Raw genomic sequence first — 24,106 nt, 5'->3', positions numbered from 1 at the left:
AAGATGTAACTAAACACATTGATGACGGTAGAGCAGTGGATGTAGTGTATATGGATTTCAGTAAGGCACTTGATAAGGTTCCCCATACAAGTATCAATCAGAAAGTAAGGAGGCATGGGATCCAATGGCACCTTGCTTTGTAGCTCCAGAATTGGCTTACCCACAGAAGGCAAAGGGTGGTTGTAGATGATTAGTATTCTGCATGGAGGACAGTAATCAGTGGAGTTCCGCGGGGATCAGCTCTGGGACCCCTCCTCTTTGTGATTTTTATAAATGACCTGGAAGAGGAAGTAGAAGGGTGGGTTAGTAAGTTTGCTGATGACACAGAAGTTGAGGGGGTTGTGGATAGTCTGGAGGGTTGTCAGATGTTACAGTGTGACATTGATAGGATGCAGAACTGGGCTGAGAAGTGGCAGATGGAGTTCAAGCTAGATAAGTGTGAAGTGGTTCATTTTGGTAGGTCAAATTTGAAGACAGAGCACAATATTAATGGTAAGACTCTTGGCAGTGTGGAGGATCAGCGAGATCTTGGCGTCCATGTCCACAGGACACTCAAAGCTGCCATGCAGGTTGACAGTGTTGTTAAGAAGGCATACGTGTATTGGCCTTCATCAATCATGGGATTGAGTTTAAGAGCTGTGAGGTAATATTACAGCTATACAAGACCCCACTTAGAATACTGTGTTCAAATCTGGTCACATTACAGGGAGGATGTGGATACTATACAGAGAGTGCAGAGGAAATTTACAAGGGTGTTGCCTGGATTGGAGAGCATGCATTATGAGAATATGTTGAGTGAACTTGGCTTTTTCTCCTTGGAATGATAGAGGATGAAAGGTGATCTGTTAAAGGTGTATAAGATGATGACAGGCATTGATCATGTGGATAGTCAGAGGCTTTTTCCCAGGGCTGAAATGGCTAACACAAGACAGCATAACTTTAAGGTGCTTGGAAGTAGGTACAGAGGGGATGTCAGAGGTAAGTTTTTCACACAGAGAATACTGGGTGCATGGAATGCACTGCCAGCAATGGTGGTAGAGGCAGATACAATAGGTTGTTTTAAGAGACTCTTAGATAGGTACATGGAGGTTAGAAAAATAGAGGGCTATGCAGTAGGGAAACTCTAGGCAGTTTCTAGAGTAGGTTACATGGTCGGCACAACATTGTGGGACGAAGGGCCTGTAATGTGCTATAGATTTCTATCTTTCTATTGTTACATCATTTTATACAGTTATGCAATGTACGTGGTGCTTCTGGCAAGCCTTACATCTTCTGCACGACTTGAGAAGGTGATGAGCTGCCTTCTAGAAGCACTGAAAACCTGGATTAGAGTGCATGTGCTATAATGAAAGGTTGGACCAACTTGGGGTATCTCTGGAGCAGCAGAGGCTGATGGGAGATCTGATAGAAGTTTACAAGTAAATGAGGGGCATAGAAAGAGTAGATAGGGAGTATCTTTTTCCCAGGGTTGAGATACCTAATACCACAGGGCATGCATTTAAGGTGAGGGTGTTAAATTTAAAGATGTGAAGGGCAATTTTTTTTAAAACAGAGAGTGGTGGGTGCCTGGAATGTGCTGCCTGGGGTGGTGGTATAGACCTTACAAACCTTGAAGCGACATTACAAACCTTTAAGAGACATTTATAGAGAGGTACATAAGTGTAAGGAAATGGAAGGATATGGACATTACGTAAGCAAAAGGGATTAGTTTAGTTGGCCATTTAATTACTGATTTAATTGGTTTGGCACAACACTGCAGGCCAAAGGTCCTGTTCCTGTGCTATACTGCTCTATTTTCTATGTTGATGAAAATATAACTTTTCACTTTGATACAGTCATGATAAAGGAACAACAAAGTATTTCCAAGAGAGAAAAGTCATTAATTGTAGGGGGGAATTGCATTTCCACGCATCTGCTGTCCTTTACTCTTCTAGATGGGAGAAAGCAAAAGCCGGAAGAGTTGTTCAAGATACTTTGTGAGTTGCTGCATTTATTCTGCACAGTGATTGGAAAGCAATGTACTAGAAGATGTAGAATTTCTTGGCTGATGTTAAAACTGCTCTCAGCTAGACAAACAGAGCATCATACTCCTGACTCATGCCTTCAAGATAATGGAACAACTTTGGAATCAGATTTTTAAAAACTAGGTACAGAATAGCAAATTCCTAAGTCATGCTTATAGCCATAGAATTTCTGATTTTGTTTAATTTCTAGTCTATGGTGATGCATCCTCCAACATCAAACAATAGTCGTGCACTTAAATGTCATCTTAGAATTGCTGAAGATGGCCACTTCCTGGCAAGTCTAATAAAAATTTTACTTATCACTTCACTAGTTACTGCCTGTTATGCCACTGGCATTTAGGGCAGCAATGAAGGTCTTCCATCTTCTCTATCGTACCCTAGGTGTGGTTCAGGGTCCTCATTTCTGCCTCTGTGGTACGGCACCAAGTTGTCTTTGGTCTACATTTCCCCTGCACTTCAGGGCTCCAACGAGGTGCTGTCCTGATGATGGAGCTGGGTTCTCTTTTCATTACGTGCCCAATCCATCTCCAATGTTCCTTTATGATGATTGTGACCATATCCTCTTGGTGACACTGAAGAAGTAAGGTGTGGTTGGAGATCTTTCTTGGCCAGAAAATACAGAGGTTCATGGTGTGGAATGGCAACAACATGGCAAGATCATTCTGTCATGCACCAGCATTCTGACCCGTTCTTATCACTTCATAGTCCACGCACAAATGCTGGCAGTAGAGAAAATTTGCCTTAATTCCCATTTACTTTTCAATGCCAACTATAGTCACCCCTCACCTCACTTGTCTATCTATGTTGGACCAAGATTTATAAGAGCTGAGGCCAAGTAGTCCTGTTGAAATCCAAACTGAAATCAATGATCAGTCACTGGCAGGCAAGTACGACTTGATAACTGTCAACACCTTACATCATTTTGTTATTGAGAATAGCTGATGCAGCAGTTTTCAGCCTGATTAACTTCATTTTGATTTTTTTTTGCAGACAGTTTAACCTGGGTAATTTTCCACTTTTAACTTGTGCTATGGTTGACCTGAAGCAACTTTGATAAGAGTGTCCTGGAGCAGGCATCCTTATCACTGTATATAGATTATCAAGGCCCAATAATCCAAATAAGAATCAAATTTATTGTCACTGACATTGATCATGAAATATGTTGTTTGTAGCAGCCATATCGCGCAAGTATAGCAAAGTACTTACTACAAGTTACTATCAATCAATAAATCAATAAATAGTGCAAAAGAGGAATAGTGAAGTAGTGTTCATGGATTGTTCAAAAACTGGATGGCAGAGATAATGCTCCTAAAATGTTCAGTGTAGATGTTCAGGATCCTGTACCTCCTCCCTGATGGTAGTAACGAGAAGAGGACATGTCACAAATGTTGAGGGCCCTTAGTGATAGACACCACCTTCTTGGGGCACTGCCTTTCAAAGATACCCTTGGGGGGGTGGGGGGGTATGCCCATGACGGAGCAGGCTGAGTCAACAATCTGAATCTACAATGAAGCCTCTTATAATCTCATATATTGATGAGTCCAGACCAGCCAGGGATGCAACCAGTTCAAGTTTATTATCATTCATCCATACACATGCGTACTGCTAAATGAGACAATATTCCTCCGGACGAAGGTGCACAGTACATAAAACTCATGCACATAATACAAAGTAATATTACCACAAATAAATGAACAATAAGGTGCATATACAATACAAACTAAAAAGTAAACAGTTCAATGCCACAAGCGATTCATGTGTTGAGACCTGAGTGATGGTAGGGAGTTCAGCAGACAAAATGCTCTCCATGGTACATCTGTAGAAATTACTAGAGTCTTCGGTGACGTATGAACCTTTTCAAACTCCCAATGAAGTACAGCCACTGGCATGAATCAATATGGTGGGCCCAGGATAGATCCTTTGAGACGTTGACAGCCAGGAACTTGAAAACGTTCACCCTTTAATGAGGCCTCCTAACTTCCTCTTCCTGAAAGTCCACTATCAATGGCTTGGCCTTACTGACATTGAGTGCAAGGTTGCTATTGTGGCACTACTCGACCAGCATATTTATTTTGCTCCAGTACACCTACTCATCGCTAACTGAGATTCTGCCAACAACAGGCGTGTCACTGGCAAATTTATATATGCCATTTAGAGCTGTGATTACCCACATCACCATGAGTGTAGACAGCACAGATCAGTGGGCCTCTCAATGATGCCCAATGGGTTTTGCAAGGACGATTTGGTTTAACATTTCTCAGCAGCAGATTCCACTCTTTCAGCCCTCTGTGTAAATAAGTTGTTCCTGAATTCTCTGCAAATGTATTAGCAAATTTCTTATAATTTATAGTCTCATGTGTTGGATTCACTCACACATTTCCCATGTCAGCATTACCTATTCCCTTCATAGTTTTCCAAGAGCTCCACAAGTTCTTAACCTTCTTCACTCTAGCAAAAGATTACCATCTGTTTAATTGTTCCATAATCTCTCCACTGCCTTACCTTTCTTCGGTAACGCTTCCCTCAAACTCGCTACACTAAGATTTTGGTCATCTATCCCAGTGTAATTTGTATGTACTTTTAGTGCTTTTAATTACACTTCTTTTAAAAAACTCATTTACGGGAATTTTCACATTCCCATCAATAAATGCTGTGGCTAAGGCACTGAGCCAACTTCCTGAATTACTACAATATGGAATATACTTCAACGCGGTGATTTAGAGGCAACTGTGCAGCTGGCAGGGTCATTTCAACTGCACCAGGAATCTGGAGCAGAGAAAAGGGAACATTTTCTCACCCACAGAGCATGTGTAAGAATCAGAGAGGTTTTAAGGACAATCTGCTAGTTTTACTGTTCTTGTTCGTTGTTCTTGTTACAACTAAGTTTTTAGTTTACTGTGTGTAATAGTATAATTATTTATCTGGATTTAATTGCTCAGCTGCTTTGGTAGTACTTAAACTCACTTCTCTTAATTTTTAGACCAGACCTTTCGATGACCGGTTCTGTAATTTAATCAATGAAACAATTCATGATATTTTTCCTACATTAAATACAATATACAAATGGAAATTAATGGTAATGGTGCGCATGCCTTTTCTTGATCGTCATAACCTCAATTCTACTTTCATAAAAGTGCCATCAACATTTACTTTGGAATGTTTCTATATCGTCTTCACAGGAAACCAGAATTGTGTTGTCCTAAAGGCACCCATGGCAGATGCTTTTCAAACATGAAAAAGCCAACAAACCATGTTAAAGAACACATTTTCAAGGACAATATACAGGGCTTCATGGCTTATTTCTGTCCTGGAACTCGTCCATGTCTGTTGAGATGCATTAAGAAGCTTGGAAACTTGCTTGGGTATGTTAGCCTTCTGCAAGTTAGATCTGGGAGGATCTAACCTGGACCCAACGTATTGACGCAGCTACATTTCATTAGGCTGTTGAAAGAAGGCCCCTGCACTTGAGTGATATCTATCTATCTATCTCTCTCTCTCTCTCCCTCCCTCTCTCTCTCTCACTCTCAATGGTGAGTGAAAGTCTGTCTGATCCTTGTGTCGGGGAACTCTGACGCCGGCAGGTTGTAACATCAAAACAGCAAGCGGTTGCTCGCCCCTTTTGCTGTTGCAGGAGTGATCTCTCTCTCTCTCTCTCTCTCCCCCCCCTCCCCCCCCCCACTAGTGAGAAAGGGAGCCGGTCTCAGTTTTTTTTCTCTCTTTCTCTCTCTCTCCCCCTCTCCGCCTTACTAGTGAGAAAGGGAGCCGGTCTCAGATAGTGAAGTGTTGGGATGTACAGTAGTTTCTGAAGGGCTCTAGATCAAGGTCTCCAAGGTCTTTGCTATTGCTGCATGGTGACTGTGGAGGTGTTGATACTTTTGCTGGAGCAAATGGGGAGGGGAGAGAAGGGGGAGAGTTGATGCTTTTGCTGCTGCTTGTGCATGGGAGGTGGAGTGGGAGAACTTTGGGGTTCTAATGTTTTTTTTATCATTTACTCCTTGGGTTTTTTTTTTGTTTCATGGATGTCTGTGAAGAGTAAGAATTTCAGATTGTATACTGTATACATTCTCTGATATTAAATTGAAACATTGATTGAGTTTGAGAAGATTTGGTATCACCTAAAACACACTTAAATATCTACAGTCTTACCATGGAGAGCATTCTAAATGGCTGCATCATCAACTGGTATAGAGCAGGGGAGGGGGTGGCAGCCCCTGCACAGGATCACAGCAAGTTGCAGAGAATTGTAAACTTAGTCAGCTCCATGGTGGGCACTAGCCTCTGTAGTATTCACGACACCTTCGGAGTGATGCCTCAAAAAACAAAATGCGGCGTCCAACATTGAGGACGCCCGTCACCCAGGTCATGCCACCATCAGGAAGGAGGTACAGAAGCCTGAAGGCACACACTCAACGATTCAGGAACAGTTATTTTTTCCCCCCTCTGCCATCTGATTTCTGAATGGACATTGAACCCACGAACAGTATCTCACTACTTTTTTACTCATTTAACCATTTATATATACTTACTGTAATCCACATTTTTTCTATTATCTATTGCATTGTACTGCTGCCACAAAGACAACAGGTTTCATGACATATGCCGGTAATATTAAACCCAATCTTGATTCTGACAATATGCTGAAGTTCTGCCAAAGTTTAAGCAACATTTTCAATTTGCAAGGTAGTGCATTCATTTTACCTGCAGAACATCACCATTAGGTACATTATTAAAAGCAGGCCCCATCAAACTATTCAGATTAAGCAACACTGCTCCAACTACAGGGAGTTCTTACAATATTTGGGCCATCATATCATCATCAATCTCTACCCAGCAATATGTGGCTGACTAAACCGCTGACTGCTAAATGTAAAATTGCTACTGTATTTGCTTTCAAAGCAGAAGAATTCAAAGTTACTCCTGAGGATGTCATAATAAATCAAGGGCTTTGGCGTTTTGCAGAAAATGCACTTGGCCAGGCAGTCAGGGTAATATTAAAAAATTGACAGCATGCTGAAAGAGGGTGGCTACACTGTGTAATGTAAAATGCTGAGCAAAATCTCAAGAGGGCTCACAGTTGTGACCACTGCATATTAATTTTCTGATAATATTGTTTTAGAAACAGACCATTAGACATAGGAGCAGAATTAGACTATTCGGGACATTGGGTCTGCTCTGCCATTCTATCACAGCTGATTTACTATTCTCAATCCTATTCCATGGGCCTTCTTCCTGATTAATCAGGAACCTAAGATTCTCCATTTTAAATATACCCAACGACTGACCTCCACAACCATCCATGGCAATAAACTCCATAGATTCACCACCCTCTCGCAAAAGAAATTCCTCATCTGTTTTAAAGGGACATCCATGTATTCTAAGGCTGTGCCCTCTGATCCCAGACCCTCCCAGAATAGGGAACATCCTCTCCACATCCACTCTATCTAGGCCTTTCAAAGTTGGATAGGTAACATGCCTGAACGACTGGTGTCCTGTTGCACTCACCTCAATAATAAGCAAATGGGTTGAGAGGCTAGCCAAAGATTACATCTGAAGCTTGCTACCACCCAAACTGGACCCCCTACAATTTGCCTACTGACACAACCGATTGACAGATGACGCAATAGCCACTACTCTACATACCGTATCCTTACGCATCTGGAGAAGAAGGAGCTTACGTAGGAATGAAAGGGTTACCATATGAGGAACGTCTGGCAGCTCTTGGGCTGTATTCCTTGGAGTTCAGGAGAATGGGGGGGGATCTCATAGAAACATTCCGAATGTTAAAAGGCTTGAACAAATTAGATACGGCAAAGTTATTTCCCATGGTAGGGGATTCTAGGACAAGAGGGCACGACTTCAGGATTGAAGGACGTCCATTTAGAACGGAGATGCAGAGAAATTACTTTAGTCAGAGGTTGGTAAATCTGTGGAATTTGTTGCCACAAGCGACTGTGGAGGCCTAGTCACTGGGTGTATTTAAGGCAGAGATAGATAGGTTCTTAATTAGCCAGGGCATCAAAGGGTATGGGGTGAAGGCAGGGGAGTAGGGATGACTGGAAGAATTGGATCAGCCCATGATTGAATGGCGGAGCAGACTCGATGGGCCGAATGGCCTGCTTCTGCTCCTATATCTTATGGTCTTATGTGAGAATGCTGTTCTTGGACTACAGTTCAGCATTCAACACCATAGTTCCATCCAGACTCAACAAGAAGCTCAGAGACCTCGGCCTTGACTCTGACTTGTGCAGCTGGATCCTGGGCTTCCTGTCAGATTGCCAGCAGGTTGTAAGAGTGGGTTCCCTCATCTCCAACCCTCTGACTCTCAATACAGGAGCTCCTCAGGGCTACGTACTGAGTCCCCTCCTTTACTCCCTGTATACCCATGACTGTATCGCAACACACAGCTCCAAACTGCTAATTAAATTTGCCAACACTACATTGGCCTTATCTCAAACAATAATGAGGTGGCCTACAGGGGAGAAGTCATCTCTCTGACACAATGGTGTCAAGAAAACAATCTCTCCCTCAATGTCGCAATAACAAAGGAGCTAGTTGTGGATTACAGGAGGAATGGAGACGGGCTAACCCCTATTGACATCAATGGATGTGGGGTTGAGAGGGTAAACAGCTTCAAGTTCCTCGGCATCCAAATCACCGAGGACCTCACGTGGTCTGTACACACCAGCTGTATTGTGAAAAAGGCATAAGAGCCTCTTTCACCTCAGACGGTTCAGGAAGTTTGGTATGGGCCCCCAAATCCTAAGGACTTGCTACTGGGCACAATTGAGAGCATCCTAACTGGTATGAGAACTGTACCTCCCTTAATTGCAGGACTCTGCAGAGAGTGGTGCGGACAGCCCAGCACATCTGTAGTTGTGAACTTCCCATGATTCAGGACATTTACAAGGACAGGTATATAAAAAGGGCCCATAGGGTCATTGGGGACCCAAGTAATCCCAAGCACAATCTATTCCAGTTGCTACCATCCGGGAATAATAATTATTATCTCCCTCTCCCTCTCCCCCCCCCCCCATATGGTGGGGTCCAAGATGGCTGGGGGAAGTTCTGTTGCAGTGAATGGCCAGACCAAGCTTCGATGCAAGGGATGCCCTTTCCTCGCTTCACAGCTCGTGTTTGCTAGATGGCTGTTGACCCTATAAGGGGGTTCATCCGCCCTTTGACAGGTCTTCTTTTTCGTCCTGCAGGGTGTCTAGCCACCCTGCTCACCAGGCAAGCCTGGTGGGGGAGCCGGTTTAGCTGCCGACCACCCGACCATGCGACAGGTAGTATTGGGTTACATGGTACCAGTAGCACTCAGACCAGTGACCTGACAAGTGGTACCGCAGCATAAAAGCCAGGACCAACAGGTTCCAGGTCAGCTTCTTCCACCAGGCCATCAGACTGATGAACTCACGCTGATTTGAGTGTACTCTATATTACATTGACTGTCTATTTATTATAAATTACTATGATTGCACATGGCATATTTAGATGGAGACGTAACAAAGATTTTTACTCCTCACTACAATGAGTTTAGAAGGATAATGGCCAGAGCCATTAAATGTTCTTCATATGTTAACCCTTTTATTCTCAGGGTCATTCTCATGAACCCACTCTGGCCTCTCTCCAATGTCAGCACATCCCTTCTTAGATGAAGTGCCCAAAACTGCTCACGATACCCCAAGTGAATTGAGGCAGGTACAATAGTATCATTCAGCAGCAAATGAAGGGGGGGGGTCGATGCTTTTACTGCTGTTTGTGCAAAGGGAGGGGGGAGACTTTGTTGTTCCTTTCATTCTATACAGTCTCTTTGTTTAGTGGATGTCTGTGGAAAGGATGAATTTTAGGTTTTGTACTGTATACTTCGAGCAGCTGGTACAAGTCACTGCACTCGGAGGGACTGAGGGGTCGCTGGTTCAAGTCGCTGCCGGGGGGCTGCTGGGTGTCGATGCTCTTGAAGATATTACCGAAATTCTGAAGTTTATGGCTTGGACTGTAGTTCAAACAAACTGCAGTTCATATTGGACTCTTTCAGTTCTATGTTCTTTTTGTGTCCTTGCCCATTCTTTTTTGTTGTGGATTGGTGGGCTGGGGGTTTGGGCGATCTGTAAGTTTTTGTGTGAGGGAAGGGTTAGGGGTGGTTGGAGTTTGCTGTTTTTGTTTCTTTTTCTTTACATGTGGGGGGGGTGATTGATGTTTTTCTTTCAATTACTTATATGGTTTTCTGTAGTCTATAGCTATCTGGAGACAAGAAGTTTCAGATTTGTATTCAGCATACATACTTTGATTGTAAAAAGAACCTTTAAACATACTCTGATATTAAATGTCGTAATGTACTTTGAAACCTTTGAATGGGTACATGCAAGAACAGGGTTTAATGGGATCTGGGCGGAATGCAGAAGATTGGAGCTAGCTGGGTGGGCACTGGATTCGTTGGGCTGAAGGGCTTGTATCTCTGCTGTATAGCTCTATGATTAGGAACTGAGCTATGACCAGTGGCCCAGTTTCTCAACAGGAAGCCACACAGATCATTTACACGCACCCATAGCTGGTTAATTACAGAGGGATTCAGTGATCTCTGAGTATGCATGACATAACCACAAACAAGAACACGGTGAAATAAAGAGCACTGCAGTGTCAACAGAGAGAAAAAAAAACACCAATGCAAATAGATAGTAAGTTCAGCTGGAAAACAATCACTTAAATTGCCCGAGGTCTTCCTTGCACTATCTTTCCATTATTTTTGTTTTCCAGTTATTCACTGGTATGACGTAGCAGGGGTTGTTTCAAGTCCAATATCCTTAATCTCTTCCAGTTCTACCCTCAGCCAGCTCATCAACACAGTTTCTTTATTTATTCCTCCTCATCTTAATAGCTTTTCCATACAAAATGGATTTCAGTGCGCAGATGCCGTTCACCTCTTCCCGTCAGCAAGCAAATTCTCCTGTAGCACAACTAACATCTCCAATTGCAGACATCAGTGAAGGGATGACAGCCTCCAGAGATTCCTGACAGCCTGCCAAGCCACTTCCTTCCAGGTACTCCACAGGAATTGCTGGAAGCAGAAAAGACAAGCATAGCAAGAGTAGAGTCCAGTACATGAGTGGGGGATTTTTACTGAAAGGTTAAGATTTGAAGGTCAAGCACAACTCGATCAAAATGAAAGAGAAACCTGTGATTAAACCATAACAAGCTTGGGGATTTCTGCCTGTTGAAGATAGAATCATGGAGTGGGTTATGGTGGTAGAAGAAAGTGGTTGGGTGAAAGCTGGCCAGAGTTTTAGAGGTTCAAGGAGTATTTATCAGAGGGTTGAAAATTGTGTTAGTTTATCACAGCAGATGGGGTGAATTCCACATTTGTAATTTGGAAGAAAGCTCAGAACACTTGAGAAAATAAAGGAAGCAAGAACAGCTGTGACAAAATGGAGTACAAAGAGACTGGCTGCCCATTTGACAACAAATTACAAAACATTTAGAAATTAGAGAATGGGAACAGGTTAACCAGCTTAAATACTGAATGCCTGCAAGAAAACAAATCTCAAAATTTCAAGATTGCACATGGTGACATAAATGTACTTTGATAATAAATTTAATTTAAACATAATACTGCCAACTCTCTATCTCAATCTCATCTTCACAGCTGACCAGCAGTTGGGGATCATCTATTGTATCCAGTGCTCCCAAAGTGGCCTCCTCTACACTGGTGAGACCCGACGTAAATTAGGGGACCGTTTTGTCAAGCACATCCGTTCCATCCACCCAAAGCAGAATTTTCCAGTGGCCAACCATTCTAATTCCTATCCCCATTCCCATTCTGACACATCAGTCCATGGCCTCCTCTTTTATCACGATGAGTCCGCCCTCAAGCTGGAGGAGAAACACCTCATATTCCTCCTGGGTACCCCAACCTGATGGTGTGAACATCGATGTCTGCTTCTAGTAATTTTTTCCCTCCTCCTTTCCTCTTCTTATATTCCCCGCTCCAACCTCTTACTTTTTCTCACCTGCCTATTAAATCCACCTACTGCCCCCTCCTTCCCCTCCCCCCACCATTTTATTCTGACGTCTTCCCCTTACTTTCCAATCCTGGTGAAGGGTCTCAGCCCAAAACATCAAATGTTTATTCATTTCCACAGATGCTGCCTGATCTGAGTTCCTCTAGCAGTTTTATGCATGTTGCTCTGGATTTTCCTCATCTGGAGAATCTCCTGTGTTTTTGATTTGCAGCTAAAATCAAGCTGTGTTTTGAATGTCTCCATGAAATTTCCAAGCACCCAAAAGATCAGTTACTTCACTGCTAAGGGGAGAAGTACTACAGAGGGAAAACTAATATTGAGCCAAAGACAGCAGCAAAGAATACTCCAACATCATGCCAACTTTTCATTGGCAACATGGGACTTACAAAGCAATACACACAAAATGCTGGAGGAACTCAACAGGTCAGGCAACATCCACTGAAATTAACAAATTGATGTTTCAGGCCAACTTGTGGTTACGAAGGTGCTACTGAACACTTGCAAGCTTTCTGGTAGTTAACAAGATAAGAAATCTGACTAAAAACATCACTAAAAAATATCTTTTCTGGAGCAATTTGTGCTAAATTATCGCCACAAACAGTGAAGGGGCAAGCAAGTTTGAGGGATGAGCTGAGATTGCTTGTTGCAGATGGAGTTCTGATACCCACACAACTGGTCCTGGTGTGAAGTTAGATTGCTCTGGGTGCTGAGAGAAGTCAGGGCCTGGGCAGAGTGCTTCAGTACCCATACAAATAGCCCAAGTGCAAGGTTAGATTACTCTGGGAGCCAAGGTGACTTGAAGAGCTTGAGAGCAGCTTCGGGCTGGGTGGCGAAATCTGGACCCGGAGCGAGTCGCTGGACGGCATGGTCTAGGCCCAGGTTCCTAGTGTGAGGTATGATTCGCTGTTTAGACAATTTAAACACCAGACCAGATTGAAGGCAAGAACCAATTTCTCTCCTTCTCCATGATGGTCACTCCTCTCTCTATGATGCTGAGTCTATGAATACTGCCCTGGCTGTGTGCTCCATGTCCACTAATATAATCAACTGATAAGTGAGGCTCTGGTCCTACTCCGGGCTGTGGATCTGAAGACTCAATTTTGGTTCAGAATGTTGTTGTTCACTTTAATTATTTGTATGATCTGTATTTTTTTCTTCCTCTTGCACATCAAGTGTTGGTCTTTTATTTTTATTCTTTTTTTTTATTTAATTGGGTTATTTTGGGTCTCTTGCTTTGTGGCAAGCAAATCTCAAGGTTGTATAATTTATACGTTCTTTGATAATAAATGTCCTTGAACCAAGATCCTTCTTCAAGCCTGGAAAGAAAGGGGGAAGAAGGCAGAATAAAAAGGTGGTGGGGGTGGGGAAGGGGGAGGAAATTAGCCATAAGGTGATAGGTGAAACCAAGTGAGTAGGAAAGGTAAAGGGCTGGAGAAGAATGAATCTGATAGGAGAGGAGAGTGGACCATGGGAGAAAGGAAAGGAGGACAGGCACAGCACCAGGGGGAGGTGACAGGTAGGTGGAAAGAGGCACGACGCCAGAGTGGGAAATACCAAAGAGGGAGGGACAGGTAATTTTTTTTTCACCAAAAGGGGAAATTGATGTACATGCCATTAGGATGGAGGTTAACCAAACAGAATACAAGTTGCTGTTCCTCCACCCTGAGGGTGACCTCATCGTGGCACAAAAAGCAGCCATAGACTGACATATCGGAACAGGAATGGGAATTGGAATTAAAATGTTTGGCCACCGGGAAGTTCTGCTTTTGGCAGATAGAATGGAGATGGGACTTACAAAGTTAATCTCTCAAGCAGTAGCTGGCAGTAGTCATATACCATCTGAATAAGGAAAAAGTAGAAATGTATATTTACCAGAACTGTGCAGACTTATTGACAGCCAGAGGAAAAGACAAAGGCATGAATCAGGTTAGCAATGAACAGAACAACTGCAAGAGGGGAATAATTTAATTGCTAGGTACAGTGGAGAGTGAGTCACAATCGACGCACTTGTTATTGCTTTGCAAGTCATCAAGCTGCACAGACAATAAACCATCTGTACAACTCTGAAATAAATGAGAAAGCAAATGAGCTACGGAGAGTTTAGCTAAAGAAGATCAAAGATAACTGATTCAAACAAAATCTGGGTCACCTTAGACTAGTGGAATTTAAACATACAGTGATGCTAGAAAGCTTGTGAACCCTGTAGAATTTTCTCTATTTCTGCATGAATATGACCTAAAATGTGATCAGATCTTCATGCATCTGAAAACCAAATAAAGAGAATCCAAATAAATAACTGACCCAAAAAGCATTATACTTATTTATTTATTGAGAAAAATGATCCAATATTACAATAACTTCAATCAAATGTTTCCGGAAACTGTTGATCAGTCCTACACATCGGCCTGGAGGAATTTTAGGTCATTCCTCTTTAGGAAACTGATTCAAGTCTGGGATGGTGGTGGGCTTCCTTGCATGAACTGCTTGCTTCAGGTCCTTCCACAACATTTCTATGGGATTAAGGTCAGGACTTTGACTCAGCCATTCCAAAACAGGTATTTTCTTCTTTTTAAACCATGATGTTGCTGACTTACTCTTGTCTTTCAGATCATTGCCTTGTTGCATTATCCAACTTCTATTAATCTTCAGGTAATGTACTGTTACCCTGGCATTCTCCTGTAAAACGTCTTGATACAATTTCAAATTCATTGTTCCCTCAATGATTGCAAGCTGTTGATGCCCTGAGACAGAAAAGCAGCCCCAAACCATGATGTTTCTATATATTGGTGAGACCCGACGCAGACTGGGAGACCGCTTTGCTAAACACCTACGCTCTGTCCACCAGAGAAAGCAGGATCTCCCAGTGGCCACACATTTTAATTCCACATCCCATTCTGACATGTCTATCCACGGCCTCCTCTACTGTAAAGATGAAGCCACACTCAGGTTGGAGGAACAACACCTTATATTCCGTCTGGGTAGCCTCCAACCTGATGGCATGAACATTGACTTCTCTAACTTCCGCTAATGCCCCACCCCCCCTCGTACCCCATCCGTTATTTATTTTTATACACACATTCTTTCTCTCTCTCTCCTTTTTCTCCCTCTGTCCCTCTGACTATACCCCTTACCCATCCTCTGGGTCCCCCCACCCCGTCTTTCTCCCCGGGCCTCCTGTCCCATGATCCTCTCATATTCCCTTTGCCAATCACCTGTCCAGCTCTTGGCTCCATCCCTCCCCCTCCTGTCTTTCCTATCATTTTGGATCTCCCCCTCCCCCTCCCACTTTCAAATCTCTTACTAACTCTTCCTTCAGTTAGTCCTGACGAAGGGTCTCGGTCCGAAACGTCGACTGTACCTCTTCCTAGAGATGCTGCCTGGCCTGCTGCGTTCACCAACAACTTTGATGTGTGTTGCCCAAACCATGATACTCCTTCCACCATGCTTCACAGTTGGGATGAAGTTTTGGTGTTGCTGTGCAGTGCACTTTTCCCTCCAAACATAGCAATGTGCATTTCTGCCAAAAAGTTCAACTTTTATCTCATCTGTCCACAGAACATTGTCCCAGAAGCATTGCAGAACATCCAAGTGGTCTTCTGCAAACTTGAGATGTGCAGCAATGCTTTTTTGGAAACAGTAGTTTCCTCCATGGTGTCCTTCCATGAACACCTTTCTTGATCAGCAGCATTTCTTCTGACAGTGGACACATGAACAGAGACTTTAGCAAATTCTAGAGATTTCTGCAGGCCTTTTGCTGTTACCCTTGGGTTCTTTTTCATCTCCTTCAGCATTGCACTTTGTGCTCTGGGTGTGATCTCTGCAGGATGCCCACTCCCAGGGAGAGTAGCAACAGTACTAAGTTTCCTCTATTTGTAGACAATTTCTCTTACAGTGGACTGTTGGACACTCAGGTCTTTAAAAATGATTTTGTAGCCTTTTCTAGCTTCATGCATCTCAACAATTCTTCTTCTAAAGTCCTCTGAAAGTTGTTTTGATCGAGGCATGGTGCACATAAACAGATCTTTTTTGAGAAGAGCAGGCTCTGTCAGTAACCTGACTTTGTGTGCCTCTTTTTTTTTAGGGCAGGGCATCTCTACAACCTGCACCTCCAATCTCATCTCATTGATTGGAACACCTGACTCTAAATAGCTTTTGTAGAAGGCATTACCCCCAGAGGTTCACATACTTTTCCAATAAATACATATATTTTTCTCAATAAATAAATTAACAAGTATAATGCTTTTTGTGTTATTTATTTAATTGGGTTCTCTTTATCTACTTACAGGACTTGTGTGAAAATCTGATCACATTTTAGGTTATACTTGTGCAAGAGTAGAGAAAATTCTACAGGGTTCACAAACTTTCTGGCACCACTGTAATTCACTTGCTGCCACATTGATTTAGTTACCAAATGCTGTCTCCTTACTGTCTTCTTATATAAATCAAAAGATTTAACTAAGAAAAATCTTACTGGCACAACTTTGGTAACAAGATTAGATGCATTTTGGGGGTGACACAGAAGACTCAGCATACGGGACATGGCTTGATATTCCTCTCAGCCTTTGTTTTCGAGCTTATCTGTGCAAGGTCTATAATTGTGTCTATCCCGAGGCAGAGAGGACCTTGTAGAGCCTCCAACATCACATATTCCCTTCAGGGTAGCAATAGAGGATAACCCAAATTCTCTGCCAACCACAGATGCTGCAAGATGCAGAAAAACAAAGTTAGAAATTTCCAAAGCTCATGAAAAACTAACCAACTTTGAAGTGCAGGCAATGTTTGCATGAAAACACAATAATCAATCAATATGTGTCCAAGAAATAATGAGCAAGACGCCCAAGTACCTGGTGGACACCAAGTAAACTCTCCTGCTTCTTTACACCTATCCAAACAGCAAAATAGTATCTTGCTTAAACATCTGACATATAGCACCTCTAAAGCACTGCAGTTCCTCAGGATTGCAGTTAAGTAATAGTTGAATGTCGTATTAATTAAATCCACAACCTCTTGGCTCAAATGAATTATATCGTTGAGACAAATCTGGAAAAATTAGCGGAGGAGTCGAGCAAATGGTTTCGAGCTTGACGAAACTAAATAAATCAACATTTGGCCACAAGATAGGAGAAAATAGACCTGAAGATTTTATATATAAATGGGAATCTAAATCGATACGGGAAAAGAAAGAATCTCCTATATTAACACATTTGATTGATCTATGGAATAAGATAAATGTTGATAATGAAACACAGAAATCTTTATTAGCAAGGAGACCTTTGTTCCAAAACAGACTTATTCCTTTTACAATGGATAATCAACTTTTATATAATTGGTACCAAAAAGGGATTAAATTTATAGGAGATTGTTTTGAACGAGGTATATTGATGTCATTTGAACAATTAAAGGATAAATATAAAATATCTAATAATACTTTCTTTTCTTACTTTCAATTAAGGGCTTACTTAAAAGGTAAGCTGGGTCAAACAATGTTTTTGCCAAAACCTAATGAAATTGAAATTTTAATTCAAAAAGGGAAAATTAAAAAATTTATTTCTTGTATGTATAATTTGATTCAAGAACAGACAATTAAACAAGGAACCCATAAGTCAAAGCAAAAATGGGAAACAGATCTGAATATTATTATTGATGAAACAAATTGGTCAAGACTTTGTTTTGACAGTATGACAAATACAATAAATGTTTGACTTAGATTAGTACAATATAATTTTTACACCAATTATATATTACACCGCAAAAAATAAATAGATTAAATTCAAATTTATCTGATAAATGTTTTCGGTGTAATCAAGAAATTGGTACTTTTTTACATTCTACTTGGTCTTGTTTTAAAATTCAACCCTTTTGGATAAATTTAAGAATCTTATTGGAACAAATTACTGCAACTCAACTTCCACATAACCCTATATTATTTTTATTAGGTGATATTGAAGGGATAAAACCGAAACTTAAATTGAATAAATATCAGAAAGAATTTATAAAAATTGCATTGGCAGTAGCTAAGAAGACTATAGCAGTTACTTGGAAATCTGATTCGTATTTAAGTATGGATCGTTGGAATAATGAAATGGCTAGTTCTATTCCACTCGAAAAAATTACTTATAATTTAAGAGATAAATAGGTAACATTTTTGAATATTTGGCGCCCTTATTTACAAAAGATAGGATGGCATATTTAAGTGCTCCAATAAAGACTTTGGTCACTTGGGGAAAGTAACGAATAATTATACCAAATTTATTTTGAATCCCATGGAGCATGTGGAAACCTTCCAATACCCAGGCGGTTCTTTTTTTTTCCTTTTTCTTTCTTTTTAGGCAGGACTATATATAGGGGGGGGAGGGTTAAGGGGAGGGGGGAGGGTAGATTCTATTTTTTCATGTATTCTTTTTGAAAATTCAATAAAAATTATATTACAAAAAAAAACATTCGGCCACAAACCTTCCTCATGCTGCATGTCAACTTTCTGCTATGAAAAAGAATCTAAAACTTCATGCATAATTAACCCGCTCATCTGTTATGTAACTAGGATAACACAACTCAGATCGAAAGTGGCACACGTTGCATTTTGGCAAGTTAAACCAGAGAAGGACGCCAAGTAAGATGCGGCTGTGGAGAGTGTTGCAGAATAGAGACAGGTATATATTTCTCTGAAAGTAGCAACACTGGTTGACAGGGTAGTGAAAGTGGCATTTGGCATCCGGCATCCTTGCTTTTATTGGTCAGGCATGAGTACAGGAGTTGCGACATCACACTGCAACTGTACAAGTCACTGATGACCACACTTGCAGTCTAGCATACAGTCTGACCAGTTTAGGAAGACGTCATTAAGCTAGAAAGGATCATGAAAATGCTACCAGAACTGGAAGGCTTGAATTATAAATAAAGGCTGGGGCATTCTTCCCCAGAACATCAGAAGCTGAAGGGTGACCTTGCAGAGAAAAGAAAACTCATGAAGAGTAGACAGGTGGATGATCAGTCTTTTTTTCCCCTAGCGCAAGGGAATCTGACACACGAAGACACAAATTAAGGTAAAAGGCGAAAAGTTTGAAAGGGACACGAGGTGTAAATTTTTTCACAGAGGGTGGTGGACATATGGAACAAACTGCCAGCTGAAGCTTTAGAGGTGGTTACAATTACAATCTGTCTATCCAACTAAACAGGTACATGGATTTAAAGGCATTATGGGCCAAACACAGCTGAATGGAGTAACTCAGACATTTTGATCAGCATGGAAGAGCTGGACCAAAGAGCTTTTTTCCTTATTGTATAACTCCGATCAGAAAAGTTAAAAAAATATATTTGAAAGTTATCAGTTTTAATAACTAGAATGTGAAAATAAAAAAATTGGATTGGTGCATCTGTTTGTTTGATAGCTGTCATGGACTTAATGACCCACAGGTCCTGTTTCCATGCTGTAGAATTCGATAGAAAATTTGCATCATCACCATCTTACCAGTTTTGTTTGGAATAACGGCTCTGCTCCAAAATGGGAAGCAGGGTAAATTTCATTTTTATTAAAAAGATGCAAATACTACAAGCAAAGACAACATATATTGTCCCTTCCTAATTGTTGCTTGAACTCAGTTCAGCAGCTTGCATTAGCTCTGGTCTGTACTCAAATCAATTAATGCGGCAAGCCTCAAGATTCAGGATGATCAACGTGTACCAGTTTCAGGAACTGTGTCTCCTCTGGTGATATTACTGCAGGTGAAGGCATAGTGTGGGGTTAAGAAAGATGGTATCAAACGGTGCAGGACAAGTACAATAGAAGTGAGGCATTTGGGTTTCAGAATTAACCCAGACATCACAATGGCAAAATATTGTCAATTCAAATTGATTGGTGCTTTTGGACTACGTTCTAATCTACATCAATAAAGAAAGCTGTTATAAACTAACAGCCTTGGGTTCTTCACCAGGCAAAGAAAGGATGACATGCAATTATTTTGTAACTGGTGCCCACATCTACCTCTTCTGCTGCTTACATAACAATATATTACAATAATTTTCTCCATTTCTAAAGAGAAATTATTGAAACTTTTAAGTGCTTTTCTACAAAATTGCTTTTCCTCAACAAGTATTAGACAGTACAAGTTGATATGCATTTTTCTAACAGCTGTACAATTACAGACAAAAGACACATTACAAATATAGTTGACTCAAATAAATCCTAAACCATAACATGTCCCTGATGCCATCTTACCGTCTGTACATATTACAAAAGTGACAAAAGCAATTATTCGAGGATCGGCATTAAGACATGCTGTTTGGAACTGAACAGATATTTAACCCAATGTTCAGCTATCTAATGCTCAATATGTTGACAATCACATTGTCAACAGCTCTAAACAAATTCAGTAACTTCTACTCTCTAATCTATACATATTAAAAAAATAGGAAAAACAAGAGAAATTTTGTAAATCATATAAATTGCAGTTCACTCCTACTTCCCCCCCCCCCGCCACCACATGATTAGACAACACATAACTATCAGTGAAGTAGCAAGTTGGATTTTTGTAGTTGCAATGTAATCAATCAACAAAGACAGAATTACAACTTTTTACTCAGATCTGGCTCACCACAATCTATTTTGGTCCCTTTACCATCTTGGAACTACAAATGCAACATCCAGTACCAGAGGAGCTAAATTTTTGCCAACAAAGCAATGGTAGGACCTTCTGCTCAATTCCACCTTCCTGAAATAACTCTGTTCAAAAGCTCTCAATTTAACCTCACTCCTGGCAGCTATCCGAGAGTGAATCAAATTATTCATAAACCTGGTCTCCCACCAGAACCTCATGTCAGTCGCATGCATTCCATCTCCACAAATGCTCAACCATCCAACTATCTCAGCTCACTTGCTTCTTCATAGTGTTATCTATGCCTTTGTTACCTTTAGACTATTCCAACGCACTGGTCACTGGTATCCCTCAACCTATACTCAATAAACCTGACGTCATCCAAAACTCTGCTGCCCAATTCCTAAGAAGCACCAAGTCCCATTTACCTCTTCCCTAGTAATTAAAGATGCATACTAATACTCAGTTAAGCAACATCTTGATTTTAATTTTATTGACTTTATTTTGCAATTTCTTCCACGCTCTCCCTAGTTTTAATCTCCAAAGTTGTGACTCAGGATCAAACGTCATTTGACAATATTCCCAATGCTTCCAAGGGAATCTTGAGAAATCAATGGTGCTATGTAAATGGAAGTTTTGTTAATACTTAAGAGAAAAGATCTTCAACATAAAAACTGAACACATTCTGCAGCAAAATTTTTTACTTGCTTCCAGAGATTAATTCACTCTTAGCTGACTAAATTCAAAATATCGTTTTCTGTTACCCCCTACATAAGTATATAAATTGATGGCAATTTGCTCAATATAAGCTATACAGTCTTAACATAGGTATGTACTCCACAACTGACATATCATTTTGTACCTTGAATTTTACCCACTGCATTTTTCTTTCATTTTTACACATTTTCTTTTTTCTCTCTATCATATAATGCATTGTACTGCTTCTGCAAAGTTAACTAATTTCGCAACATATGCTGGTAATATTAAACCTGATTCTGAATTTTCCAACATACTATTACCTATTCTACAAACGTAATCACTAAATAAGACGGTAATTGGTGAGGATTAGCCGTGTTTCTATATGATTCATGCTGTCAAACAGTTACAACAGTATTGCACTATCCGTCCCCTTCTTCCCCACCCCCCCGTACTCCATCCGCGCTATCTGATGCATTTTCTAATCTCTATCTCACGTATTTGTTTACATTTTGTTTCCTCTGATTAGCGAGACCCTCTTATCTCCCTTTCGACAGAAAGATCGTTTTAATTTCAATTTCTCTACACATTTGTCTTCAGACATTTACAACATTCACGTGCATTTATTATCTAAATATGACTCACTGCTCCAGCCCATTATCTGCCCATAGCCTCATCGTGACATCATCACTTTCTACTATCCGCCTGATTTCTGTAAACTCACGATTCCTCACAACAGCGTCTGACCGATTTCTGCGCTCCCTTTACATATTCTGGGCTTTGCTGCTCAGCACTAGTGCCGGGGCAAGCTGTCAGGACGAAGGACCGCCACAGCTGTACCTTCACTCCCGGGTTCCACAACTTCGGCCGCTGGTGCTGGAGCCGGTGGCGAGGTGCCCGGGGCCTTTCCGCGACCGGGCCCTGGTAATCCTGATTCTTGACGGACCTAACGTCGACAACTCCCTCCGACAACCTCAACGACCATCCTATACCATCGCTGGAGCCAAGCACGAATGTCTAGCTCAGCCGTGTCGCGCCTCTTCCTCTGCCTCCAGCACCGCTGTTCCTCTCACAAAACTCCCTTCACTGGCATTTCGCACCGCCCGCCTCCCGGAACTGACGACAGACATATCCAGGGCGAAACCTCGCGCCCATGGCATGCCGGGAGTTGTAGTCGTCAAGACACTCCCGGATCCAAATCGAGTTTATTGTCATTTGTACAGATGCAAATGGAAGAACTTACCTACGACAGTACCACAGGCACATGGAATTAGAAACACAACATTCACAAGACAAGCATGAATTATATGCATTTTTACAAGAATGAGCACGATTAGAAAGTGGTAAAAGTTGTATAGCGTTCTACCATGTTCAAATGATTACCATAGGCATATCACACAGGGTATAAACGCCATAAACATTTACTTTTCGCATCACCACAGTATTTTACAGACATAGACTAGTACATACAAAATGCTGGAGGAACTCGACTGTTTGCTCTTTTCCATAGATGCTGCCTGGCCTGCCAAGCTCCTCCAGCATTTTGTGTGTGTTGCTTTGGATTTCTAGCATCTGCAGACTTTCTCATGTTTATAGAATAGTACAGTACAGTGCAGGTCTTTCAACCCACAACGTTGTGCCAACTTTTTTTTTTAAAACCTATTTGAAGATCAATTTAACCCTTCCCTCCTACATAGCCCAACATTTTTTTCAATCATGCATATGCCTTAGAATCTCTTAAATATTCCTAATATATCTGCCTGTGCCACCATCCCTGTTATCCTTCCTCCCCTCCCCCCCCAATTCTTTATAATCACCTTAAAATTATGCCCCTTGTTTTACCCATCTCTACCCTGGGAAAAAATCTCTGGCTATCCAATCTATCTATGCCTCTTATCATCTTGTACACCTCTATCAAGCCTCCTCTTATTCTCCTTCACTCTAACGTAAGCAAATATAAACTTAAATTGACATAAATTACACATAACTTACACAGCAAAATAATCAACAAGAGAAAAAGAAACATAGTCCGAGATAATTTCGGGTTTTTCAGGTTGGTTCAAGCTTGAGGTCAAGCCAGCTCATTCCATTATTGTCCATTTTCCCAGGATACTCAAAAAACCTCGAAATCTTGAGCTTGACTTACTGTGCAAGGTGTTGATGACGTCTGTTGCATTTTCACATATAACATGAGAAGATTGTCATCTTCTTGTGCCTTAGTTGTGCATATCAGAACAAGGGTGAAGACCCAAACCATGTGCTGGAATCATAAGGACACAGCCCCTTTGACTCAAAATTCTGCCAGGGATCCATGCCATAGCTTGTTCCCAAACACCCAAGACCCCAGACAGAAATTACTGGCCTTCAACTTCTCTCTTGCAAGTGCTGAATGATTGAATCACACAATCTGTTGCTGTGTGCCATTCAGCTAGGTCTTCTAACATACAGAAACAAACTACAGCAAATTCAGAGCGGATCACACTATTAATGCATCTATTATTTTACTTGCAAGGGGAGGTATACTTCCAGCCTAGTTACGTCTGGAAGAATAGCTCCGATCTTATGTTTCAACCAAAGCACTTTTATACTTCTTTCACAAGAGAACAGCAATTAGGATACTCCATTACATCCCTCCATTATCTCATTCTGACATTTGATCTTGAGAAGCCCAATCCTGTTTCTCTCTGTTGTCGACTCTGGCCATAAAACAAATCGCTGATCATGAAAAACAACATCCTCCCATAAAACACACAGGCGTGCAAGCTTTCCCATGCAAACC

The 24,106-nt window shown here is 41.3% G+C and overlaps 1 protein-coding gene across 1 annotated transcript in view; it reads right to left on the bottom strand.

The window, feature by feature from the left end:
• The window catches only part of tyk2 (tyrosine kinase 2), a 147,335-nt gene extending 124,910 nt beyond the window's left edge, over nucleotides 1–22,425 (bottom strand). The window contains exon 1 of the mRNA XM_063035857.1: nucleotides 22,168–22,425. The gene's annotated coding sequence lies outside the window, so the exon portion shown is untranslated. The remainder of the gene's footprint in view (nucleotides 1–22,167) is intronic.
• Between the last annotated feature and the right edge of the window lie 1,681 nt (nucleotides 22,426–24,106).

This window comes from Mobula hypostoma, chromosome 29 (genome assembly GCF_963921235.1).
Source record: "Mobula hypostoma chromosome 29, sMobHyp1.1, whole genome shotgun sequence".
NCBI classification, from domain to species: domain Eukaryota; kingdom Metazoa; phylum Chordata; class Chondrichthyes; order Myliobatiformes; family Myliobatidae; genus Mobula; species Mobula hypostoma.
The sequence above is the reverse complement of the archived record's forward strand: the minus strand, read 5'-3'. Positions and strand labels throughout refer to the sequence as shown.